The 25,719-nt window shown below is 36.4% G+C and overlaps 1 protein-coding gene across 13 annotated transcripts in view; it reads right to left on the bottom strand.

Moving 5' to 3' along the window:
* LOC148224898 (uncharacterized) overlaps nt 1-25,719 on the bottom strand; it is a 384,098-nt gene that overhangs the window by 272,012 nt on the left and 86,367 nt on the right. For all 13 annotated transcript variants that reach the window (XR_015801629.1, XR_015801636.1, XR_015801631.1 and 10 more), the window contains one exon: nt 2,003-2,118. The gene's annotated coding sequence lies outside the window, so the exon portion shown is untranslated. The remainder of the gene's footprint in view (nt 1-2,002; nt 2,119-25,719) is intronic.

Genomic DNA, 25,719 nt, shown 5'->3' with positions numbered 1-25,719 from the left:
GCTTCTGGCAAAATTAATGTTATAGTGGAATGTAGGGAGCCTCAGTAAAATACTACTCATAACTAAGTAGGAATAAGGCGTGTTCTTCTATATGAACCCAAGTATTGGTAGAACAGAATTGCTTATTTAAGTAGATAACATTTCATTGACTTCCATAAAACATTTCATTCATCTTCATTTAACATCAAACTCTCAAATAAATCTAGGTATCTAATGTATTTTAATTAAGTAGAGGACAGGTGAAGAGTTTTTCTTTCAACATCTCCAGTTGCACTCTGCTGCTCTAGTCAATGAAACTGTAAAAACACGCCTTCATTATTAACACTAATTTTTACTTAATTTTCATTTTTGCTCTTAGAGATTGGATTGTCATGCTATGCATACAGGAAGGCAGGCACTGGGAAGGAAGCATACTCATTCATTCCAAGAAGTAGAACGATTTGGTTTAATGGCATTTTGTGGTTTTTATACCTGTCTAAGGATCTTTAACTTTACTGGTAAAAATAGAAGGCAACTTCTCAGGACATGGGTTCTCACAGACTTCTTTCTTCTTCTCTCGTCACTTCATAGTTGCCATTGCAAGTCCTTCTGTGCAAATGGTATCAGTTACTTCCACAGAAGAGAGATTCCAAAAATGCTCAGTTTCAGAAGAGAGTTGGCATTGTATCCTCAGGCATTCCTGTGCTGACCATCACTGCTCAGTGACAGTACTACAGCTTCAGTGAAAGTGTTTTTTACTTCCAAGTTTTAAAAATGAACATGCCAGAACTGAAGTCTGATCTACATGTGTAAGGGATGAGACTGGTGCAGAGAGCTGTTATTTTAGTGCAATTTTGTATTCTTATCCCAAATGTTCTTTCAATGGCATCAGTTTGTAAGACCAGGGTCTTTGACAAACTGTGTAAAGAAATAAAAACAGCACCAATCAAATGTATTTTTGATGCGAAAGATAGCCTGCTTTTAAAAGTGGCCATCATGATTACATGATAGTTTTGAAATAAAGAATGTTTTTTCAGTTGAAACTAAAAGACAAATTATAATATTGGAGGTAGAATATATACGTCTCTATATATCTATATAATCTATCTATTTCATCTATATCTATATCTATCTATATCATCTATATCTACATCATCCATATATCTATACCTATATCTGCCTGACACTTTTTCCTAAGTGATCATAAAATCCTTAAATATCGTTGTATAACAGCACCTCTTGTATGACAACTGAGTGGCCCCATGACACAAATCTGTTATACTACTTCACTGAAATAATGCCCAATAAAAAGTTATATCATCGGTATTGTTTCCTGTATATAGCATTTAAGTTTCCCCTGGAGCTTTGATCCATGAACTGACTCAGGCTAATCCCACTTAGATTTGAGTCCAGAACATATGGAATAGGTGGCATGAAGTCAGATGCTCAAGAGATAGAAATGTTCTATCTATTATCATTCCCAGAAAACAGACCATGCTTCTTCCAGCCTTCTCGAACAAAACTGCATTTTACTCTGCAGGACTGCAAGACATTACATAAAATATTTTGTGTTTCTTGTACCTCATTGCTTAGAATTATTTTATGTTTTTTTACCTTAAGGTAGCTGCTTATGATACAACTTCAGATAGTAACTCTTTCCAAATAAAAGACAAAAAAGTAGTTCACAAAGAGAATGCAGCAAACTTAAATCTCGTATTCTTTCCTATGAAACAGTGAAACATTTTCCTTGAAAGGACAAAGCAATGGCTTCCTTCATCTCAGTAAGTCAACACATTATTGCATAAGAGGTACAGGGATCTCCATTGCTTGTAAATTACAAATTAGACATGAATACGCTCTCTTTTGATTCTGCTCTTGGTTTGGGTATTTTTCTGTCCAGTTTTGGTTGTTTGTGGTTTTTGTTTTTTTTTCATTCTGCACAGTAACTCAAACAATCTAGATGAAACTTTTAAACAAAATTTTACCTCAGATTTGTAACATAAGTATTCTCATTAAACTTTACCTTTGTGTGTAGCCCTATGCTGGAAAGGTATCAGTTGTTCCAGAGTGATGCTGGTTGACTCAATAATTCATTCTCAGAAAATTCTCCATTATATCTTCTCACCAGAGTAGGCTCATCTGCAAGTGATTGACAACAACTCAGCATTCATTTGGGTTTTTTTGATTTATTTAAATCCATTCATTATTGCTTCAATACCACAATGATGTGTATTAAAAATAGATGATACATAGCTAATCCTAGCAGTTCCATAAAATTGTAAATTATTATGTGGTAACTTTGCTGCAGTGAATAGTCACATAATGCATTCATTGTACCTTTTGGAGACACTAGGGAAAGTTAGTTCAAAGTCCACCTCATAAAAAAGGTGTGCTTGAGTGTGGTAAAGACAGGGCTAAAGGAGGGTGAGAGTGCTATTTGTAATGGAACACGGCTACCCAATCATCTCACTGCCACCCTGTTAGACCAGCCTGTCAATCAATCATTAACTTAATAATCACCCATAGAAATCATCCCTAAACCCAGGTTATTTAGCACTTTATGCCCACTTAAAGCACAGTTATGACCTTGTAGTTAGGTTCAGTTATGCAAAATATGTATACCGCATATTGCATACGAATAGCAAAGGCAGGAAGTTAATCATGCTATTTCTAAAACAAAACAGCCCTAATGTTAAGTGAATGGCTTTTCTGCCATGATTCAGCCAGGTAATGAAACATGTGCCTGAATTTAAGCACATGAATCACTCTATTGATTCAAAAGCACTCTGCAGGTGCCTAGAGTTCAGTGTGCACTTGAGTTGTCTGATGGATCAAGGCTTACATCAGTCACAAGAATGCACGGAAAGATTTTTGTCAGGTGCATTTCAGGACTGTATGTATATAAGGACAACAGGACTGAAAATTGCAAAACAAACAATAAAATAATATATTTTTTTAAAGGATAGGTCAAGAAAAGGAAGATACCAAGAGGAGTGTGGCATATTGGCACTGTCTTGCTATGATGTGAGCCCTTTGGGAAGGTCTACAGTGCTGCCCTGGGTCCTGGGTACCAGCAGCCATTCCTAACCTTGACTTTTCTCTGCCTCTTAGATGCACTGTGCTGAATCTGATACCTTATTTTTGTAGCTTCTTTCTCCAAGCTTGCTTGATTGTGGCTCCACAAACCACCAAAGCAACACTCCCCAGTGTAGAAGAACAGCATGAGTGGACGATTACACAACATTTTGTAAGCTCACTGCTGCCTGCTGAGTGCAAAATAGCATATTAAAATGCACATGCAAAATCAATCCTTAATATATGTTTTCGACAAGATGGGAGAATATTGGCAGATGTCATACAGACGTTTTTCATGGAACCCTGTTTAACAAAAGAACTGTTATTAATTTTTGCTGTGACTGAGAAAAGATGAGGAGTTTCTTTAAAGTGTGTTCAGACAAAACTGTAAATACCAGAACTTTTGGTGAAGAAAAGATAAGTCTGAACACTAAAAGCCAAAACTTGTGTCTAAAGAAGATGGCCCAGCTCCCATGAACTTCTTCAGAGGCAGAAAGATGCCTTTAAGAGCACAGGATTTAACCGAGGCATGAGCAAACACAAGGCAATGGAGCATGCAGGCATCACTGGTGAGTAGGCAAACAAAAGGCAGCCTCCAGAGCAAAATGTGTTTTAATTTGATATTTGTAGGAAAAAGGGGGATAAGGGATTTAACTGGTTTATAAGTGTTGAAGCAGACGACAAAGGAGAATAGCAGACTAAAATTTAAGAGCTTTTTGAGGTCCGGATGAAGTGGGAGAAAGTGTCTGGGGGGATGAAAGAGAAGGGATTGGTGAATAGGAGCATAAACAAACTGGTCGATGTAGTGCATGGGATACAGAGCTGAGTAAGTCACTTGTGACACATAGGAAGCCATGAAACTATTTAAAGTCAGAGGAGCACTAAAATTTATAAATAAGGGACATATCTAACCAATATTTCCATACCTCTGTTAACTGGTCTCACACTCCTGTATCCCCCAGGCTGCAAGGATACTAAATAGTTAATGCTGTGAATAAAACATCTCTCCAGCCCACTTGTGATCAGTATGTGCTGAAATGTTCCTGCTCAGACAATCCCTTTGACCCAAGGAACATATAGTGCATTTATTAGCACTCTGTGCTACTGTCCAGGGTAGAACGGGTTCAGCTCCTTCTAGTTTAGGCAATGTGGTGCTTCCTACTCTCCACTTCCTGACCTCAAACCCTATGCTAACAAGCTTTCCAGTTTTCCACTGTTAACAGTGATCTTCTTGGAAAAAAAATAAAAATTTAAAAGACTGTAGAAGTGAAGAAATCCAACAAAAACTAGGTAGATCGTGAAAAGTGCAAGCAACTTTAGTGGGATTTGGGGGTACCAGCATCCTCATTATTTGCTCCAGGGCACCATAAGGGAATAACACCAGCTTCTTGTGTTAGAGGAAGTCTTCTGTTAAAGCAAAGAGAATGCTGTTTTGCTGAACAGCACAAACCAACACAACAATAGTGTTTACAAAGAACTTCAGATGCTTTACAATAAATCTGGATGTGCTTAAAAATCCCATAAGGGTTTTAAAAAAATCTGAATGTGTTTTCTCAAGTAACTATTTAAAGCATATTAGAGTTTATTTAATTGCATTGGGATTTTTCAAAGCATATCAGGGCAAAACAGTAGAGTATAGGCCCCAATATGCTAATTAATAGCTAGCTAGACCCCTGAAATAAACCTGCTACACTTCATTAATCAGACGGTAATTGAATTGGCACGGTACTTCTGTGCAAACTATATGTAGATTGAACTACCAGTCCTGCCAATGGAGAGGGTATCTTCCTCCACACAAGTATGATTTTGGACAATGCACTAACATTTTTTCTGTGAGCAGCTGGCCTTTATGATACTTTTCTACATGGAAAAATCTCATATTACTGAACTCAGTGAATTATTGCTCATGCTGAGACACTTTTTAAGGTCGGTACTTTTCAATGACCACAAGTTCAGCTCAGGACAAAATAACATATCAGAACTGATACACTTTGTTTTGTCATCTAAAGGTATCTGCCTCTTAATGTTATTAGAAAATAATAGTGTTGACAGATGTTTCATTTACAACATTTATTTTCAACTCTATGAAAGCTATCTACCTGGGGATTGAACTGGCAAATAGTAACTACTTTGTTTACAGAAAATAAAACAAGAAAATTTCCAGCAGACATCATGAAGGGAAATTTTGAATATTCCTTGTCTGTAGTCAGAGCTGATAAAAGATTAAACTGGATGAAAAGGAAATGGAAAAGAAAAAAATGTTTAAATTTAGAACTTTTTAAAAATGAAATAACTTCTGAACATTCCTTCACCTTTAGAAAGAGACCACATATTTGTGTATGACCTTGGGCAAATCACTTTGGTCCAAGGTACTTTTCAGGGTAATTGGCAGAAGCTGAAAGCAAGATGCCAGAGGCAGCTTCAACAGCACTGAGCTGTTAAATTCCAGTTTAAATCAGCAGCAGTCAAGCACTCCAGCATTTCTGAAAGTTCAGAGATCTGTATCTTTGGGTCCCTCATCTGATCTGCTATTGCTTGCCTGTCTTCTGTAGGACTGTCCACAGACTTCAAGTCGGATATTCATTTGAACATATTCCTGAACTATATCCATAGCATTTGGCAGTTTGGAAATTTTCAGTATCTTCTGTTAGTTTGCAAATGGTGTCATATCTACCTACCTACCTACCTACATTTCATTAATCTCTTGAGGTGTGCAGCCATTTTTATAGTCAGGAAAAAGACACTTTTTGATTTCAAGCAAGCACACCAAGTTTCAGTGGTAAAGCAAAACTTAGAGAAATTTCTAAGCAAATGAAAATTACTCTGGATAATGAAAACACTTGAATAGCCTTAATTAACTGTAAGAATTACAATGCACACCAGCTATGATATGCCTGTGCCTGTGTGTGCCTGTGCATGTATGTCAGTGTCAATGCACTCAATTCCTATGGTAAAATAAACTAATAAGCAGAAGAGAAAGATGGGATTACTTTTAAAATACAGTTGTATTAATACATGCCCATCAAGACAATAATAACAAATCAACATAGTGTTTAAGGGGAGAAACAGATGTGATAGTCACATTGTTTATCAAAGGAAGATACAGTTCTTTGATCTAAGAAAAACAAAGGAAATTACCTACTGTTTTTTCAACAAATAGTTTAAACCGATTAGATGTTTTGAACTTCCATGACTATTGAGGGAAATACTATCCTTAGAGTTGGCTTGTTAACAAATACTAGTGTAACACTTGGGTGTATTCTCCAGCTATCTTATTTATTCTAATCCTTGTCCCCTTTCACTGAAGAATTTCACATTATTCAGCAACATATGGACCAAACATTTCTTCAGTAATCATGTCTGAACAAAGTAATCATTCCCTCATTAACCAATTATTCCTCAGAATCAAATGAAACAGACATATTTGCTAAGACAATTTCCTTTAATAAACCCTATGGAACCATACCTTGTGCATACCCTATCCAAGCAGTTTAACCCAAAGATCACGGTGTAGATGAGAAAGAGGGATTCTTGTTTTACACTGGCAATAAGTGATCTCAGGAGCAAGGTTAGGGATTAAATTAATATCGGATTAAAGAAAAAAAGCAGTGTTGAAAGGGCAGTAATCACTGGCTAAAAAATTAACCTTTTGTATTTCATGCTATCCCTTTTCTCTATGCTTAAAGCTCAGAGTACAATCCTGTTCATTTCAAAGAAGGTTGAAGTACAGGTGGAAAGACAGCTCCAAAAGGATGTGTGTATTAATAGTCTATGTGATACTCAAAACACACACAGAACCACGATGGAAAAAATGTTTCAATGTTGGACAAAAAACATACCTTCAAAATCTGTGGGAGTTCAGAAAGAGCACAGGCAAGCTGTATCTAGTGAGTCTTTAAAATCTTCCGGCTGTTTGGATTGCTAAGTACGCTTACAAAGAAAAATCTGAGTTTGAGAATTCAAAGTAAAATTTATCAAGCTGGTATGTGTTTACTTGTTGTATACAGTAGTTTCTCTACCTCTTTGTCAGATAAAATTCACTTCTGTCTCTGACAGCTTAGAAACTTCATTATAAACCCAGAAAACTGAGAATGCAATGTTATTCTAGCTTTCTTCTTTTTAGTACTGAAACAGAGAGTTACAAAATAACAATAAACTCTCTCTTTAAGATATAGCCAGGATTTCAGCATTCTCCAGTTCCTTTGTTTCATCATGCTGTTTTCAGAGAAAAATACAACCCAAGAGTGTGCTGTGGGGGTAGCCAGCTGAAAAACCAAAGCCTTTGTTTCACTTGTCTAAAACTTCCAGGGCTTGAAAGTTGTGACCAATATCTTAAAATGCACTTTGAACATTTTAAGCTCTACTTAAGTATTACTCTTATATCTTACAATGAATTTTGAAAATTTTTAGGTTCTTCTTAATTAGTACTATATTGAGATATTTCTGATTGCAGTCTAGAGTTGGAATGGGAAACCAAGAACCATCACCTTCTTCTCCAACACATTCTCCAATGTTCTTTCTGCAGTAACTTGCAACTTAGCAGTACTATCCTCAGATCCTTCCTGAGCTTGAGATGCAGTTCACTTTGTGCTATTTTGTTCCTCACAAGAATAACTGTGTTTCCTGGAATTTTCATTTCTGCCACAATTGTCACCAAAACTTAGTCTGTAAAATCCCATACATGTTATCAGAGCCTCTACCAGAGCATCTCTGCTTCCCTGGTAACTTGGTGGTTTCCCCAGCACAGCCAGCTATCTATAAAATAGCTCATTGGAGAGGAGTAGCAGCCCATCCGAGTTAACAATGAAGTCAACATGTACTGCAAAACTTGAGATAAAAGCTGGGTAAAATAATCTGTTAGCCTGTGCTCATCTTGGTAAAAGTATCTGTCTTGTAGCATTTTAGAAGTCTTGAGTTATGTTGCCCCTATGTGTTAATTAATTTGCTAAAGCAAACTTTTTGAACTGTAGGGTAGATTATGCATGCAGGAGACATTACTTACAAAAGAGCAGTATGCTAATTATAATTAACCCATGATTATGTCCTTATTCAAACGAAAAATTAGCTCATAGTTGGGACAAACATGCCAAAAATACCTTCAAAAATGTCATTCATATACACGATGGCCTGTTTTACTCAAATTATCTTTCTGGTAATGCATGTGTGCTGTTTTCATAATTCTTACACTAAATTTATTTCTCTGCCTAAAAATCAAAAGTGTTAACCAGTTAATAAATCACAAGTGCCAGTAAGACAGACGTCCACAAAGTAACAAAGTAGTGGTGACACCTGTCACCCTATTGTGAAACACTGTAAAAAGTTTTATTCTTTTTCTCCTAGAGGTGAGGATATGGACACTTCTGATAGGGCTGTGTTGTTCTGTCTGTAACTTTCTGAATATCAGCATCAAATCAGAAGCCAGCTGAGTCATAGTTCTCATGCCCGAGGGATTCTCAGATTAAGTCACCACTTTTTTTTTTTTTTTTTTTTTCTTTTTTACCGAAATCATTCACTTTCAGTCTTTCACTTCTGGTTTAGTCTCAACGTAATAAATACAATATTCATTTCTCCTTGTATTTAGAGGTATTTCACTCACTTTATTATAATGTTGTCTCCCAGAGTTGCAATGGTTCCTTTTCAGACATCGTTTCTATGACAAACAAATAACTAGGCTTTAAGAATCCATTGAAGGATGAAATCTGGCAAACATGTTATCTTCATGAAAACAAGTTCTTTACATTAAAAATAAGAAAGTCCTAGAATATGTTTTTTTAAGAATTATTATTATTCTGCTCTATATATTTTTGAAACAGATAACAACTGAGAAAGCTTTGGGGGATTCATAAGTCTTTCTATGCAGTTTCTCTTTTGTGACATACTATATATGTGATGACACCCCTGTGTCTTTCTGGCAAAACATTAAATTAAATGGGATCTTAATCCACACCCATTACTTTGTTTTTGGAAATTGATTATATAGTCAGCAAAGACCCTTTAACTCCCTTGCTATATGTGCTACTTATTCAAATTTGGGATCACTGTAAAAATGTAGTGCTTTCACTCTTCCAAAGCAAACGATGCTATAAATGAACATTCTTATCCACTTGCTTCCACACAAAGCAAGCAAGCACATTCACTACAAACCAAATCAAACCAAACCAAACCAAACCAAACCAAACCAAACCAAACCAAACCAAACCAAACCACACCTTCAATGGACAGGTGAAGCATTGACATTAACTGTCTTGACCCATAAATAATGCAGCTGCTATTATATGTCCTTTCATGAATATTGTTCCAGAATTGCTATAACAAGCCAAGATCCCTCATCTAAACTTTAGGTATCATGAACAGTATATTTTAATATGATGGTTTTAAGAGCCTTGACCTACGTTTCTAAAAATTGATATGTTGATTACCCAGGGGTTTAAAGTTTCCACATTCCCCCATGTAGAACAGGATGCCATAGCTCTAGGAATATCTTTATGGTCACTCTGAAGAAGCACCTGGAATATCAGAAGCATTCTCTGCAGAATTATATGTTCCTGCTAAGAATTTTGCTTCAGTTGTCCTACATTGATCTATTTGAGAAATTCTCCTGTTTGCCAGCTAAGTGCCTCAATATCTCTGCAAATGTTTCTTATCTGAAATGCATCTTGTTATTTGAGTGTGGGACACTTGAACAAGCAACTCTTCTCCCCTCCCCAAACTTTACACAAAATATTTGGCCTTTCCTATGCAAACTGCATAACACTACCCTATAATTTATTCTTCTTACAGATACAGCTATTTTTCTCCCATAATACATTAAATATTCAAGCACATGTTGAATTTGACAACATCAGCATGGTCAACTCCTGAGACATTAGCTTTGCTCTGTTTGTTTTAAAAGATCATCTGGAAAGTTCATCTTTTGATCATGGGTTTGGATTATTTTTGGGGAGGATGGGGGTCACGTTTGTTTTTTCCCCCATACCCATAAAAGAAGAGAGGGCAGGTGCATGCACAACACACGTAGTGGAGAATACAGCACAACCCAGGAGGCAAGCAGGAGTGTGGGAGCAAGGCTGCAGGGTGAAAAGCAATGCCAGGTGATGTCCCTTGCTGGGCCCCAAAAGCAATATGTTTGGAGAGCAAAGACAATATAACTGAGCTACTAAGCCCCCTCTCGTTGCAAGGCTAATTAGTTTAAGTGGTTTGCCAAGTAAGTGCAATATTACTGCTTTTGGAGCTAGCTCCGTTAGATACTATTTTTGGAGGCCTCTCCATGTTAATTAAACATATTTCACTGCATGTTGTGAACATGCCATTAGCTTCCTTTCTATTTCTAATTAATGAAGAACCTTGACCACAGCTATGCATCATTATATTAAAACTTTATCTTTTGTCCTATAAATTGATATATTACAGAAATTAAATAAATAGAGCAATGTACAGGATTTTATCAGTCGTTTTTAAAGAAACTTAAAAGCTTTCTTTACTAAAGCACAGGTAAAAAGACCCACCAAAACTGCAGTCTATCAAAAATCCCATGCAGCCCTCTGTCCAGAAATAAAAGTTGTCTTTCTGTTTCTGTAAGGTAGTCTAAGAAAAATTACTAAACTAGTCCCAATACCTAATGAGAATTCAGAGTAGCATGTTTTGAAGAAGAACTTATTTGAGATTGTTTCAGGCAATTGGTTTTAGGTGATAGCATAATAACCTGTGAAGAATCCCCTGCCAGGGGCTTCCTGTGGCTGCAAACACTGTATTGCTGACACTTTTCCAAATAGATTTTGAATGCCTTAGCATTGAAGCAGAGTTCAGCTACATAATCCACTTTTTGATGATCATATCTAGTAAGGTGTCTCTGCCAGGATTATACTGACTAACAGGCTGGTGGCCAAGGTCAACACATGGTGCACCTTTTCTATTTTTACCATAAATAGGGATTCAATTTACCGTCTTTGCTGAGGAAGCCCAACCTACTCCCTTTGTAGTGATGTGTCCTTATCAGGGCATCACAGAAAATTATGATGTAGACAAATTTGAAAAAAAAAGTGCTAAGAAAAATTAATCCTGAAATCTCAGATTCGTTATCACCTTACTGAAGGGCTAGTGTGTTCCAGTGCTAGAGAAACACTCTGGTGGTGAGATAAGAGGCAAAGCCTGCTTGGCACTGCTGACCTTGCTCCTCTGGGGCATGGAGGGACAAACTTCACAACCTTGTCATATAGAATCATTGCCTGCTTTCATTGTTTAAGAAAAGGAACTTCAGTTTAATTTTTAATTTTAAGGACAGGCTGCAGTCTTTAATATTTTCCTTTTTAGCTTATGTCTTAGGTGCGCATTGTTCTTGACATCAAACCCTGTGTGCTTCTCACTTTTAACTTCTCCTATATCTTTGTTTCATCAAGTAATTTTAGAAATTCTCCTTGTTAAAAAGCACTGAAGGACTGTGCAAAGATTTTCTTTGCTTTAAGTAGTCAAGAAACAATCCCCAAACAACATGCACTTCAGCATAAAGCATTTGGACAGTATTGCCTGAGCTCTTCACTCCACCCTAATGCTAGGGTGACTGATATTTGACCATGATTTTAGCATGGTATGGGCAAGTGGCCATATTTGCTGCCTATGATTTTACTGCAAGTTGGTAATCCTTTGACATAATGCACAGAAGTGGTGCACTGGGAGAAAAACTCTGGAGTCAGACTAATTATATCATTTTTTGTGAGCACTGAGCTGGAGAAAAATCATGCTTTTTACCAAAAGTTTCCTTTCCTGGTAGCCCTTATCTTGGATATTCTAATTCGTTGAAAAATCATCCATAACCATTCTTCACATCATTCTCTTCTATAAGCACTTTCAATAGAGCTTGCCTCTACTTTATTGATCTGAAAAGCCTTTAAATATTTGACCTGACTTTAAATATCTGACTGACATCCTGTCAAAAAAATTTGTCTGCAAGGTTTTTCAGAAACACACACACATGCTCATATATATGGAGAATAAATTAATCAACTTGATTACCAGTGTTGCATCTAAAAAATTAATTTTTTTTTTCTTGAAAATGTACAAATGATGGCAGAATGTGGTTAATAAGGACTCGAAAGATCTGAAACTTCCAGGAGAGGTTTGCGGTGTTTTTAATTATGTCAAATGTATTTTGTAAAAAAAGATTTTTGATTAGCTTTTTTTTTTGTTTTGTTTTTTCCTTGTATGTGACTGATTTGGGTAATGTATGAATAATATTTTTTTGCATGGGAACTAATTCAAAAGTTTAGAAAAATGAAACTTTGCATTCTGAAAGTGCTAAATCAGAATATTTCAACCTTACTGAATTTTTTTTCTTGAAACTAAATTTTTAAAGAAATAAACTTGCCTTACTCAACATGTTTTATGCTGATTAAATAGTATTTTTTGATAGAAAGTAAACAAGCAAGCATTTTGCTAGAAAATACATTTCCAAATCTACTCACAGTATATTTGCATGTGGCTTTATCCTAACTGAGATGGATGGGGTCAAGTCCTTGTGTGATTCATTCAGGCTGAGTTTTATATCCACTATCCTTGAGTGCCCTCAGACAGTACAGCTTGATATCGGTTCAAGAGAATTGCATTTCAACCACGAGAAGCTTCATAGAAAGTGATCATGGAAAAGGCATAAACACAACAACCCATTTCTAAAACTGAAGTGAATATTCATCTTCTTTTTTGCAATACTCATTCAACTTCATAAAATATTCACTGTTCATAAATAAATCAGCACACCTTAGAGCTACAAATACATTAACTAAGTTTCGTTTTCTGTCACTGGGGCTAATTTTAGAGCTGTATGAAAACGATTAAAATGTTTTCACAAAAAATTTGGCTTGTAGATTTCCATTTTGTTACTGGCAATGCCTCATCTGCAGAACACTTTTTTCTGCGCGCTCTGTTTACTGGTTCACAAATTTTTTTGCATTATTAAATGGAAGCAAGCAAGGTAGCTCTGTCATTGCCTTCCTGCTGAGTATCTAAAGGGAGAAAAACAAAACTGGAAGCAACTGTGTTAGGTTTCTAGGACTGCCCTCCTCCTCCCTGCTCAAGTTGCTCCTCACCAACCCAGTGACTGCAAAATCCTGACCCAGGTGTCAACACAAAATGCTTTTCCACAGGTTCCTGTATGGCAATAATATGTCACTGGCATCAGGATTTTAATCATTTCTACTCAATGAAAATATTTTGCTTAAGGCAATCCACCAAAATGATAACAAGAAAATGTAGGAAAAGGCACTATGATTTTCAGTGGGAGGCTAAGTTTAGAGCTTTGCGAAAATGAACATGCTGAAGGAAACCAGAAAAATCCCAGGATTTTGGTCACAAGAAAAAGATTCATCTCCATCCAACATTAGCAGCAGGACTGATGGAAAAAAGAAGACAAGACACTTCTTGCTGCACACATGGCACTACACTAAACGTTGTGTTAGAACTGCTCTGCCATTGGATTCTCAGGGGGTACTGAAGTATGTCTGATCCTGACAGGCTATGGAATCCTGAAGTCCTACAAGTCAGTATGATGACTCATTAAATGTGCTACCAAAAATTGTTAAATTCACACAGGAATCTTCTTTTACAGAACTTCTAACTTGCTCCTCCACCGTCACACGTCTCACTGCTCACAGATGAAGTGTTACACTATCAAACTTGCAGGCTTACAGAGTCAGTCCCTGTACTGAAATGCCAGAAGGAAAACATATTCTGTACCCAATAAATCATATACCCTAGCACTGGCCAAAATAGTCTCTTCATTTTTGTCATTCCCAGTCTGAAACAACTATGACTGTTTTTCTATATTTATATATTACTCCTCTTATCATCAGAATTATGGTACAAAGCAATATACATCAAATTCATAGCTAGCATCCTCAAGTTCTACATAAGTTTAGCCAGTGAATAAATTGTGGAATGGAAAGTCTACTCTGAAGCCCCTGCAACAAGCTACCAGTCAAATTAGTGAAAAGAAAGGGGAAAAAAGAGTGTAAAACCATTTGTATACTTCACTGAGGCATTCTAAGTAGAACTAGGAAATATGAGATAAATGTCTCCTAACCACCTTAATGGGTTAACTGGCTCTGTTGAGGGCAAGGGAATCTGGCAGATTTTCACCAGCTGAGAGCCTATGCCAAATTTTTCTGATTTTTTTAATTCTGGCGTGAACCTGTTTTCCTTTGGTATTTGTCTATTCCTGGCATATGTCCCCCATTCCTTTTATGAACAATAAATCAAAGAAAACATTTAATTCTTCTGATGCGTCTACCTCTCAATAAATTATCCTTCTATTCTCTTTGAGGCACTGCTGCCTCCTTCACTGACCTCCCATTCCTTAGACACTTGAAAAATGCCTTAGTATATATCTAAACTTTTCTGTGATCCTCATTTCTTTTTTTCACCTTTGCTTTCCTCATAATTTTTTGTGAAATTCATTCTCTAATACTCCCAGATCTCTCTCATACCTGGGTGTTTTATACCTCACATATGCCTGTGTCTCAACCCTTAATTACTTTTTCACATCTTTATTTACCCACATTGACCTTTTTTACCTTCTAGTGTATATATTGCTGGATAGGACACGTAACCCTTGGCCACACATTAATTTATCATTGCACATTTTCCATTTCCCTTCTGTGGCCTTTGTACAAAATTCAATTACTTTATTCCGTTGGATTTCAACCAAATCTTACCATATGTTTTCAAATTTCTTCCCCTGAATTTCAGCAACTTATCACCAACCATTTAGCTCTGACTTTATTATTAATGATAAAATCTGGGTTCCAAATATGTAACCAGTTACACATACTCAGATGCACACAAGTTTTCTTTCCAAAGGTCCATACTGTGCAGCAGGCTGGGAGCCCTGTCAATGGAGCTCTACACCTACTCAGACTCACACACAGTTGGAGAACTGAGGTCCTACTGAATTCTGGATTTTTGCCAGTTTTCACTGGGCATATTCTGGAATTTGATCAACACATAGGACTTATTCATAGGTGAATAGTATGTTTAATTAATTTCACTTCCTATTCTGTTCAGGAAAATAGTATTTTTTATTAGTTACCTCCTTTTACATCTGTGAAATACATGCACTGTCCCCTCAAACATAGCCAAACATTTTATGTTTTTAGATTTCTGTTTAAGTTGTGGAGTCAAACAGTGAGCAGTCATGAGCCTGCTGGCAGCATTTCTGTGTTGCTGTTGGATGGCTGTGGCCCTTGTGATTGGACTTCCTAGTATAAGCACTCTGCAGCAGCTGCTTTTAAAGGTCTCTTTCAATGTGCAGTGGTGCCAGTAAGACTAAACCACACTCACAGAGTTCAAGCACAAAGAGAATGCAGGCACAGCCAAATATATTTACTATGAAAATGTAAGTCAATAATGGCCAAAAATTATTTGTAACAAGAGTTTTACCCAGTATTATCCAGAACAATCAAGGAATTGACCACTTATGGCAGCACTTATACAAACAGATTTTTCAGGTCAATTGAAAATGAATCCTTTTCAAGTTTCCGGTCAAACTGAAAAATAAATACATATTGTTGCTATTTGGTCTATACATGTTTGTCCAGCTATAAGTTCAAAGTGTTTGAAAGACATCTACTGTCATTTCCTGGGACAGAAAGATCACGAGTAACAGTGATCTGCCCACTGAGTATTAATGTTGAAACAAGGAAGCTGGCTTGGGATCTGAAGCTCCCTTAACCTGGCAGAAAACTTTCTTTTTGGGATAGATTGTGTGTTTTTTTATGATTGCTCACAACTGAGAATATCTACTAAATACAGCTAAATAATTCAGAAAATCAGCCTTAAGATGATTCAGATAGGGCATTCAGAAAGCAAGGTACACGGGTTCAGGATTTATTTTGCATAACTTGCTGAGCTGATAGCTATTTCTAGTCACAGAACTCATTATGCTAAGCTTTGGTAGGTTTCATCTTTGCCATCTTTTTTTCCCACAGTCTTCATTTCTCAGCTGTCTCAACCTGTTGCTTCATCACAAAGAATCTAAGGTCTCTGGCATGTTTCTGCAGCCTCTGATACAACAGGAAGCCCTCAGTAAGCAGAACTCCACAGGGTACTTTCATGCAGAGAAGATTAAATTATATGTGTAAAAGCTAGCAGAACTCTGGAAGAATTCAACAGCGGTAGGGCTTGTGCAGAGGCAGAGGAAGTTGCAACACCCATGTAAGATGTGACACTTCCAGAGGCTTTGGCAGGACTCCGCTCTGCGTATCTGCTACACAGATGCAAATGCACAGCACATGCTTCTCTGTGGAGCTGTTAGCCACTGTTGCTGCAGTGCACGAAGAGGGTTATTAGGCAGAAGGGATCACTTCACAAGACTTACTCATCAGTCGCAAGGAAACACCGTCTCACCGTGTGGACTCGCTCTTGTCTGCCTACCTATGTTCAGGATATTTAATGTGCTCAGAAGCAGACACGATCTGAACCATCCACCATACGCAGATCCTGAAACAGAGTTTCAAGTAAGATCTTATTTGTGCATTTCAGTGCTTGTTAATCATATTCATTCACATTCCTAGCAGGCATATGGGGAGAGTCTATACAGAAGCCAGCCAAGAGGAAGAAGCAACTAAAATAAACAGATGGGTGGACAGGGAGGAAATAATATTAAGTAGTTAAACACATAATATAGTGTCTGGAGAGAAAAATAAAAGGGCTAAGAAAAAAAATATCAGGGAAGAACACTTCTTCCTTACAACACACGTGGAGTAAGTGATAAAGGCTTTTGGGGAAAAATGCTGTGTCTGTAAACAAATAAAGAGATTTTAAAGATTAATATAGGGACCTAGCAGCACATGTAGAGCAGACAATCTCCATTTTGTGTTACCCTGGAATAAATAAAAAATTACTATACTGTCCTTCAGTGAGGTTCTTCTAGATGTACTCTAACATAATTGAAAGCAGAATCTGGCCCAGAAAGAGGATTATTGAATTTAACCAAAACATTATGATGAAGTGAAAAATCAGCAGAGGCTAAAATAGTGATGGATATAAACTCCAGCTGGTCAAATAATGAAAGACAGATTAATGAAGATGTGACTCAAATCTGATTTTTTTGCTACCAGTGAATTGACTCTCTTCATTACCTCCTAGTATCTTATTTAAAAGTTTAGTCATGTAGTCATAGTGAAGAAACAATACCATGTGAAAGCTGGCAAGGTTGTAAACAATTAACCAACTAAACTATCTGAACTACACAGGAAAAAGAAAATAAAGTACTGGTTATCAGTATTCACTCAAGTGCAGGGAAAGCAACAAGAAGAGAAATTCTTTGCATCTCTGATTCCTCTATTATTTCACAGCCAGCTTGGTGTGATCATGCCCTCATTAGGTGCAGGGCATCACCAACAAAAGGTGAACAAGACAGACCTTTAACTCAAGTTTTTAAAATCTGGTTAATGAAGAACACATATGAAAAAAATACCATAATGTGTATATTGGGAACTCCTTAATGTCTCTGAGATTACTCATAGTGATGGTAGCAAGAAAGAAGGGATTAAAGTTGAATCAACTCATTTCCAGTTGAACAAATCTCTCTTTCTAGCATACTGGTACAAAGCTAGCAACAACACTCATCACAGAATAATGAAGAATGTCAAAGAACTGGTAACCGCAGGACAGAAGCGTAAAAAATCCAGTGTCTGGATTGGATCCAACCTGCCTGGAATAATTTGAATTTACAGAATTTTACATTACATTTTAAATGCATGTCTTTAGTCTGTGTAGCTGTGTAATAAAAGGAGATGTTACTTTAGCAGAAACCAGTAAGCACTGCCTTCTTGTCTGTCACAAAGAAAGAAAAAAAACTAAGAGGGACATGAAAAACTGAAAAGAGAAAAACAGGCACATCTTGGAAAATAGTGATAGAGTTACGATTCAGTTAGAGTCTTCTGCATAATGGCAACTTCATGGTTGTGCCCATGAAAGCAGACTACCTTTTTTTTAGAAAGATGGTGACATTTGCTGCTTAGATGCAATAGAGAAAAGAACAACTATACAGCTCTGCTCTCTACCTTTCCCAAGTGGAGCAGATATTCCAGGCTCTTACCCTATTAGGAGGGTTTAATGAGTGCATGGTACTTCCCTTTTCATTCCTGCTGCCTTCTCTCCTGTCCCTAAAGGAGAGGAAAATTCTTTTGCACCAAGTGAGTTACAGATATGTGTAAATCCCAGCGATCCAGTGAATCAAATGTTCATCTTTTAGGATCTGGAGTAGATAGAGGAAATATCGTAACTTAAATGAGCAGACAAAAAGTTTATCTTCCTAGATTTTGCTAGGGACAATCTACCATTGATTTCTCTGTATTTTCTCTGTGAGATGTTTTCATTCATCCCAAGATATATGGGTATTCTACTCATTCACTCAAATGTTGCTATCTAGACCGCACAGCTGTAAGTACTGTGAATGCAACAGTTACTGGGTTTTTTTGGTTTTCGTTGTTGTTGTTGTTGTTTTTTGTTGGTTTTTTTCCCTTCTTAAATGTGAAAATAGATATAGAGGAAAGGAAGAGCTAGGAAACAGTTATTGTGTTTCAGAGGTGCAAAAAAGTCTGAGGGAAATCACATTTATGGAGAGACAATGATTTTATTTCGGTCTAGTGCTTGAGGCGAGTGGAGAGGGAATTCTGTAAAAGAAAAGAAAAAGTCTGCTCTGAGGCTGCTTGCCTGGGAATTACTTTGGGTTGCTGCTGGGAGCGAGGAAGAGATATCCAGAGGAGGAGAAAATGGTAATAACAAACCACAGATTCTTGTGAAGGAAGGAAACGGAGTGCAGGGAGGCACAAAATGCGCTGTGCTCCTCAGGCTGGGCTAGCGTCATGCTAGCTCAATGACTTCCTAAAGCAATGAGCTGAGTTCTCACAGAGACTGTGGAAACATCTTTCTGTCTTAGGAGATAGGTGTAGCTACAGAGTTACACTGCATCACTATCTATTACTATTTCCAAGTTTCTGAAACCAGAAAAAAAAGTAAATAAATAGCGCAAGTTAGAAAATAATTTTATATGATGGCATGCAGGTTTATTCTCAGTTCTCTGTCTCAGGATTTAAAGCATTTGCCATCAGTAGTTTTCACCTTTTCACTAAGAGCAGCAACTTTTTGTTTGGGCTTTTTATTTGCCTAACACCCCTCTATTTGTTACAAAAAAGAACCTTTTCTAGGCTTACAGGTTTATAGTCTTACAGGCTGCAAATTATAGTATTTTTCACAAGCCACTTGGATCTGTACTTGGGGTTTTAAAAGATGTACCCAGAATTTTATGTTGCCTGCATTATCCCTCAGAAGACAAGCACAAGCTCACTAAATTCGGTGTTAGATTTAGATGAACATTTCTTATAGTTCCTTATGGATTATTTTCTCCATTGAAAGCACACACCTGAAATTTCCCAGATCATAGATTCCCCCAGGAGTGGAATACGACGATGCGCTCCTCATTTTTTGAATGAGATATTGCCCTATTCTATTCAAAAGGCTTATATGAATTAATTGTTTTTGAGGAAATGACTCTTTCCTCCAAAGTGAGTAGAATGGATGAGAAATTGAGTTCTAGTTTCAACAAGTTTTACTAGCAGATCTGAAGAGTTTCCTTTCTATTTTTCATAAATAATGACGTTTTCCACTACTAGGAAGGCTCCCTTGCTCTGTATTTGTGTTTAGCTGCCACTTGTAAGAATTATGCAGACACATCAGTAGGAAAAATGCAGTTCTTCAATTGTGTTCAAAAAGCATGGGGATAGCATTTTTTTATTATTACTGGTCTAAAAAGCATTAGTATTGACTTACAGATGGTCACCTATGCTGGAAGCTTATGAAAGAATCTTAAATTGTGGAAAGATTATTCTAAATTTAGGGAAACATCAACTCCCTAATGCTAAAGGTGGAGTCATGCTGCTAAACATATTAGTATTTCTTAATTCAAACACCTGTTCTGCCTGAAAGATACATAAAAAAGCTCTTATTTATTGCTTGCATCTCCATTTCAGATTTAATCTCACTATAAATTCATCTCATGTTAATTTATGTGCAAACAAAGACACACACATTTTAAATATCCGAAATGCTGGAAATAAACTTATTTTTAATTTTGTGCTTGTTTTCCATTTGTCAACCAGCAAATGAAAGGACTGAATAAATCATGCACTAATTGCCAGCGGTGCTAAATTTAGTGTGAGATCTGGAATCCTTTTGATCAAAACCGCTGAATATGAAATCGTCCTCAGCTCTCTAGGCAACTTTATCCGCCTTTCTATTCTCCATCTGTCAGTCACCTGGGAATTTGTGAACTATTCCATATGTCAGGCTTGTCAATCACAATGGAATGTGGGAACTATCTGCCTACTGCATAGGAATTCTTGTTAAAAATTAATCTGCATTAAACTAGATGTTCTATATTTTGAATACCTTATTGTTTAGTGTTGCTAAACATTTTTACCTATATAAGGCTAATGAGAAATTATATTTGACATGATTATTTGGATATGTTTTTGTAAGGTTTTTTTTCTATACACACAGAATTCTTTTTTTCACTACTTCTGGAAGACTTGGGAAATGTTAGTTTTTTTCACCTATTTCACTTGTTATGAGTTTTCTCAATCAGCTCCTCAGGGTCTGGAATTTTAGATTCTTTTTATTGGCCCAAAGGTGATTTTTGTTTCCTAAGAGGGGCAAGGAAGTTTGTTGCAGCCACCTTTGCCTGGATAATTTTAGGGAGAGAAAATATATTCTCTCCAGTCTTCTCTAAGTTCTTCTCAAGAACTTGTCAAACAATTGAACCCAGAAACTTTAAATGCATACTCTACATTAACAAAAATAAAATAAGGACATGGACAGTTGTTTCATGAAACGATAAGTTGAAGGAGCTTCTATTTTGACTTTAAGAAATTTTATTTAAAAATTCTGTTTGCTTTCCCTGTGTTTTCATAAAGAATGATTTAAATATACCTTCTGTTACAATGGGATGAGCTACAAATATATCTGTTGAATCTTCTACTATTAATAAATAACTTTGGAACACCTCTTCAATTAAAGTTGAAATCACATAATTTTAAGTGGAATTAGCTCTAGCCAACTACAATTTTCTAGAGAAAGTTAAAAGAAAAGAACAACATTAAATAGCCTACCCAATAAATATTCCAAAAATTTAGATTCATGTTTATGCTGTTGCATTACATACAATTTGGTTTGGTGGGTAAGGAACACCTTTATGATGGCTTCTTTTCTTATTCCAGCCTTTTTCCTTCCTTGCCCTTCTTGCTGACATCTTTTTTTCTGTTAGTCAGCCATTTGCAGTGGTGAAAATATTCAGGTGGGCAGGGAGCTGAAGTTCACCTGGCTTTTCTTGCATACAAAGTGGGCACCCACTAAAAATGAGCTTGGAGCAGTGGCTCTGATAGCTCGCTCTGGACCAAGGCAGCATCCTCCTGCCTTTAGCTGCTGCTCTGCTACACTTAAAATTAACAGTGTTCATATCCAAATCACCAACGTAATCAAGTTATCACTGACAGAAATCTTAAATTTTCTACTCTTTCTCTTTTCTACTTCTGTGGCAGCAAAATTGCACAATACATGTCATTTTTGCTTCTAATGTCCTCATTAAAAGAAAATGTAAAGCTTATACATGTTTAAACCATGAAATATATACACATTTTTCTGTATGTTGTTTAAAATCAGAAACATATCAAAATCAAGTTTCTCCTTTATCTTCAATATATGGAAGAAGTGCTTGAAGGTTATTTAAAGGATATTTACAAGCATAACTTATATAAATTTTTAAAAAGTTATTTATCATATTAAAAGACAGATATGTAATGAAAAATGATGCTCCTCAGACTTATAATGCATTCCTTGATAATTCTAAGTTAGGAACAAAAAAATTGTATTTCACTGCAATGAATGTTAACACAAATCATTTCTCTTATAAACTTCTGTCTTAGTATCTTTCTCTAAGGCACATAAACATGAAATTTATGTTTTATTTCAATTGTGACTGTATTACTATGAACTATTATTATAAAAAGCTATACTGTCCCTTTACAAAGTTTTCATGACTTCTATTTCATAGTTTCTCTCAGGAACTAAAGCCCAGTTTTACGCTGTCATCTTCACAGTCTACCTCTCCCTTCCTATTCTGTACTTTTGACTACTAAAATTTTGAATATTTGTACAAACAGTACCACCTTCTTTTTAGCAGTCTTCTGAACTTCTGTAATGCAGGAACTTCATATATGCTTCTGAAAAAATTTCAGTGTTTTTTAACTATGTCATCAATTTGACTAATTTCTTCTCTGGGTGTTAACAGTATCATATTGTAATAAAGGTGCAATAGATAAAAAAAATTAAAAATAATAAAACAGCACATAATATATACATAATACTGGAAATACACGTAGTGCAATTGAAGACCATATGCTACAGACAAAAGGCAAAGAGTCCTTTGCAGGACTTGTTCCTTGCAGGAACAAGGTTTGGTTCTAAATTCCCCTTCCACCTTGAAAGTTATTCAGTTTTTCCTAAGCTTTATTTTTTCTCCCTTTTAATGAGATTGAAACTCAGGAAAGAACTTCACCTCTAATCCCATGACTACTTACATTTTTATTGCAACCTCTCAGTTATGACTCTGCTTCAAGGCTTTCTGGAGAAACAGACACATTGTGTTGCTTGGATAAAAGTATTGTAATACAGTGGCTTCTCCAAAGAAGCTCACTAGTCTGGAGGGAAATTATTTTTCCTTTCACAGTCCAAGAACTTTTGTATGTATCAAACTGTAGCTATCTCAAAAATTTGTCACTTCACCTATGCATTACCTTCGTGGCTTATCCTGGAAAGAGGCTGGATGAGTCAGTGGGTGTCCCCACCAGACACTGCTTCTGTTGCTTTTCAAGGGAATATTAGCAGGAGTAATTGTACCTTATACTGAGCAACCATTATTAGATGGTAAAAGCAACATGTGCATGCCTTCACCTCTAAATTCTAATGATTTGAAGCAGAACTAAAAAGGAAAATTAGAAACTAAAAAGAAAATTAAATCTGAGTGTCACCAGTGCATACAGGCAAAAAAGCATAATGCACCGGGTGACTTAACAGTTGCCCTATTTATAGATATCCCAAACCTGTTGGCTGGTGCAGGTAGGCATTGCAATTCCCTGTCTCCAGGCCTCTCATGTAGCTCTACATCAGTCTTCAAGAGAATTGATAGAGCCTGGAGACAAGGCTCAAAAGCAGCTCAGGCTCATGCCAGCTGGCAAGTATATTTTGAAACATAAACATTTCTGACGTAGGATTTCCTTCCCTGACTTTTTTTTTCTATTAATTTTCCAACAGAAAAGTAAAAAACCCTAAATCCCAAAATAAGTTTTAAAAGTTTGCTTTCAATTGCTAAATACTTTTATACTTTTTAAAATACTCCTTCATATGAATTTTTTCCCGACACTCATTCAAAAAAAGAATTCATTTTGTGCTGCAACAAAGCCTGTTATCTACACTGAAGCCACAGAGGCTATCCAGTCATTTTATCAGGACATTGGGATTCTAAAGGAAGCAGCAGTCAATTAATGATGTGTTATATTTTTTTTCTTCCTCAATGTTTTTCTTTCTCTTCTTGCCCTTGCTTATTAGAAAAACTCTAAATAATAGCAATAGTAATAATAATAATAAATAATAATAATTAGTAATAATACTAAACACTCCCTACTATAAGGTATTAGATACATCTTTTCCTGATTTGTAATCTCGCTATGTACTGTAACTTTAAGAGAAATTAATCATTTTACAAGTGGCCATCACATTTTTTTTGATTTTTAGGTGGGGCATGGACATGCACGAACACATCATACACTCAAACAAAATGGTGACCTGTATATTCCAAAATATACCAGTAATAAATTTTTAAGCAGTCATTTTTTTCACTTCTCTTTGCTGCCTAAGGATGACTTAGCCTTGTGCTGTTGCCTAGCATAAATCTCTCCCTGCTTCTTACCCTGATTTCCAGCAATGAGTAAGTATCACTTCAGTTTCTGGCTGATCACAACTGATTGGCATCCAGGTCAGAAGGGTCTCTCCCAAAGACCACAGGAAGATACACTTCAGTATGAAAGCTCAGCAGTCCATCTTCAAGTAAAAATTAGTAGATGCTTAGTCTGCTTCCTTCACTGCTCTTGCCTTCCACTTCAGACTGCAGTTGTGCCCTCACTGGTGTGGAGATTTTTGGATGACAGCTACTCATCAAGCCTCAGCCCAATTCCAGAGACAGTCCTTGCTCTCCATTCAAAATAATAGACTTAAGAAAAAGATCTGAGCAGCTCTTGTCTTCTCCAGTTGTAAAGGGTGGACTCTGGCTCATATTACATCATTTGCAAGATGCAGCTCTTCCTCTGTATATCAACTGAAAAAGGAGCTTCACTGTCAGGGAAATATCCAGGTTTGACTCTGACTTATAGCTGTTTTTATTTATTTATTTATCTGTTTTGGGAGCAGGTTATCTTGTGTTGTTTTGGTTGGGATTTTTTTTCTGAACAGTGGAAGAACACTAAAGCAGTACTTTGAAAAATGTTACAAGGTATAAATAGCACTGCTGAGAGCAGAACACAGGCTTTGTTGTGTTATCACACAGCAGATCCAACAATATACTACAGATCCATATTGTCAACTGAAATGGAAAAGGAAAACAGTTCAACAAGAATGCTTCTTAGGAAAACTACCCAATTTACTCATGTGTGTCTCAAGGCCAAAGCATCTTATCTTTGCACAAATCATTCTTCTGTAGTGAGTAACAGCAATACTTCAAGTGGTTTTCTGTTGTGTGTCATAACAGGCTTTCTATTGATGTTGCTAAAAAAAAAAAGCCTGTACCATGACTTTAAACTATAAAGCAGCATACAGTTTTTATTCTAGAAGAAAACAAGTTGTATAGCAGACATTTTAGCAGTATTAAGCTCAGAGAACCTGAAAAAATACATTTTACATATTAGCAATAATGTATTTATTATTTTATTATAAACTGTAAGGTTGAATCTTTTACTGTACTCTTTCTTAGTTTGGGGGGATTTTTTTTTTTAATTTTTTACTTTTGAGATTAATTTTATCAGTTTGAGAGCAAATCTTCCCACATCAATGGAAGAAAAGTATTCAGCCAATAGTGATCACTTTTTATTGTGCAATCATTACTCAGTTACTCTAGTCAATGCACAGATATTGGCTCAAGTATACAAGGCCAATTAAAATAGGAACACTGGCAAGAAAACATAATGATACTTCCTTCAATTTATTAGTTACGGTAAATGGCTTACAACAAACCAAAAAAGCCAGTAACATTCTGAGATAGATGCATCGCTTCTGTACTGTGGATAATTAAGTGTTTTGGTGGGAATTTGTTCGTAGGACTGATATACAATTAGACAAATTTGTTCACATATCATGTTTCATTGAAGTCGGTATGAGTCTTCTATGCTTGGCAATGGGTCCTGATCCTAGATGCTTTTATGCCTGATTAATTGTCAATATTAGGCAGGAGTTTGCTCATTAGCTCCTAGCAGGGCACATCTCAAATTGCAGTAAGCTCCATTTAGAGATGATATGCTAACTGTTAATAAACTGCATGGATTGTGTGTGTGTGAATCTCAGCTGACTATA

Source organism: Sturnus vulgaris, chromosome 2, assembly GCF_052056855.1.
Source record: "Sturnus vulgaris isolate bStuVul1 chromosome 2, bStuVul1.hap1, whole genome shotgun sequence".
Lineage (NCBI taxonomy): Eukaryota > Metazoa > Chordata > Aves > Passeriformes > Sturnidae > Sturnus > Sturnus vulgaris.
Note: the sequence above shows the minus strand (reverse complement) of the source record. Positions and strands in the feature narration are given on the sequence as shown.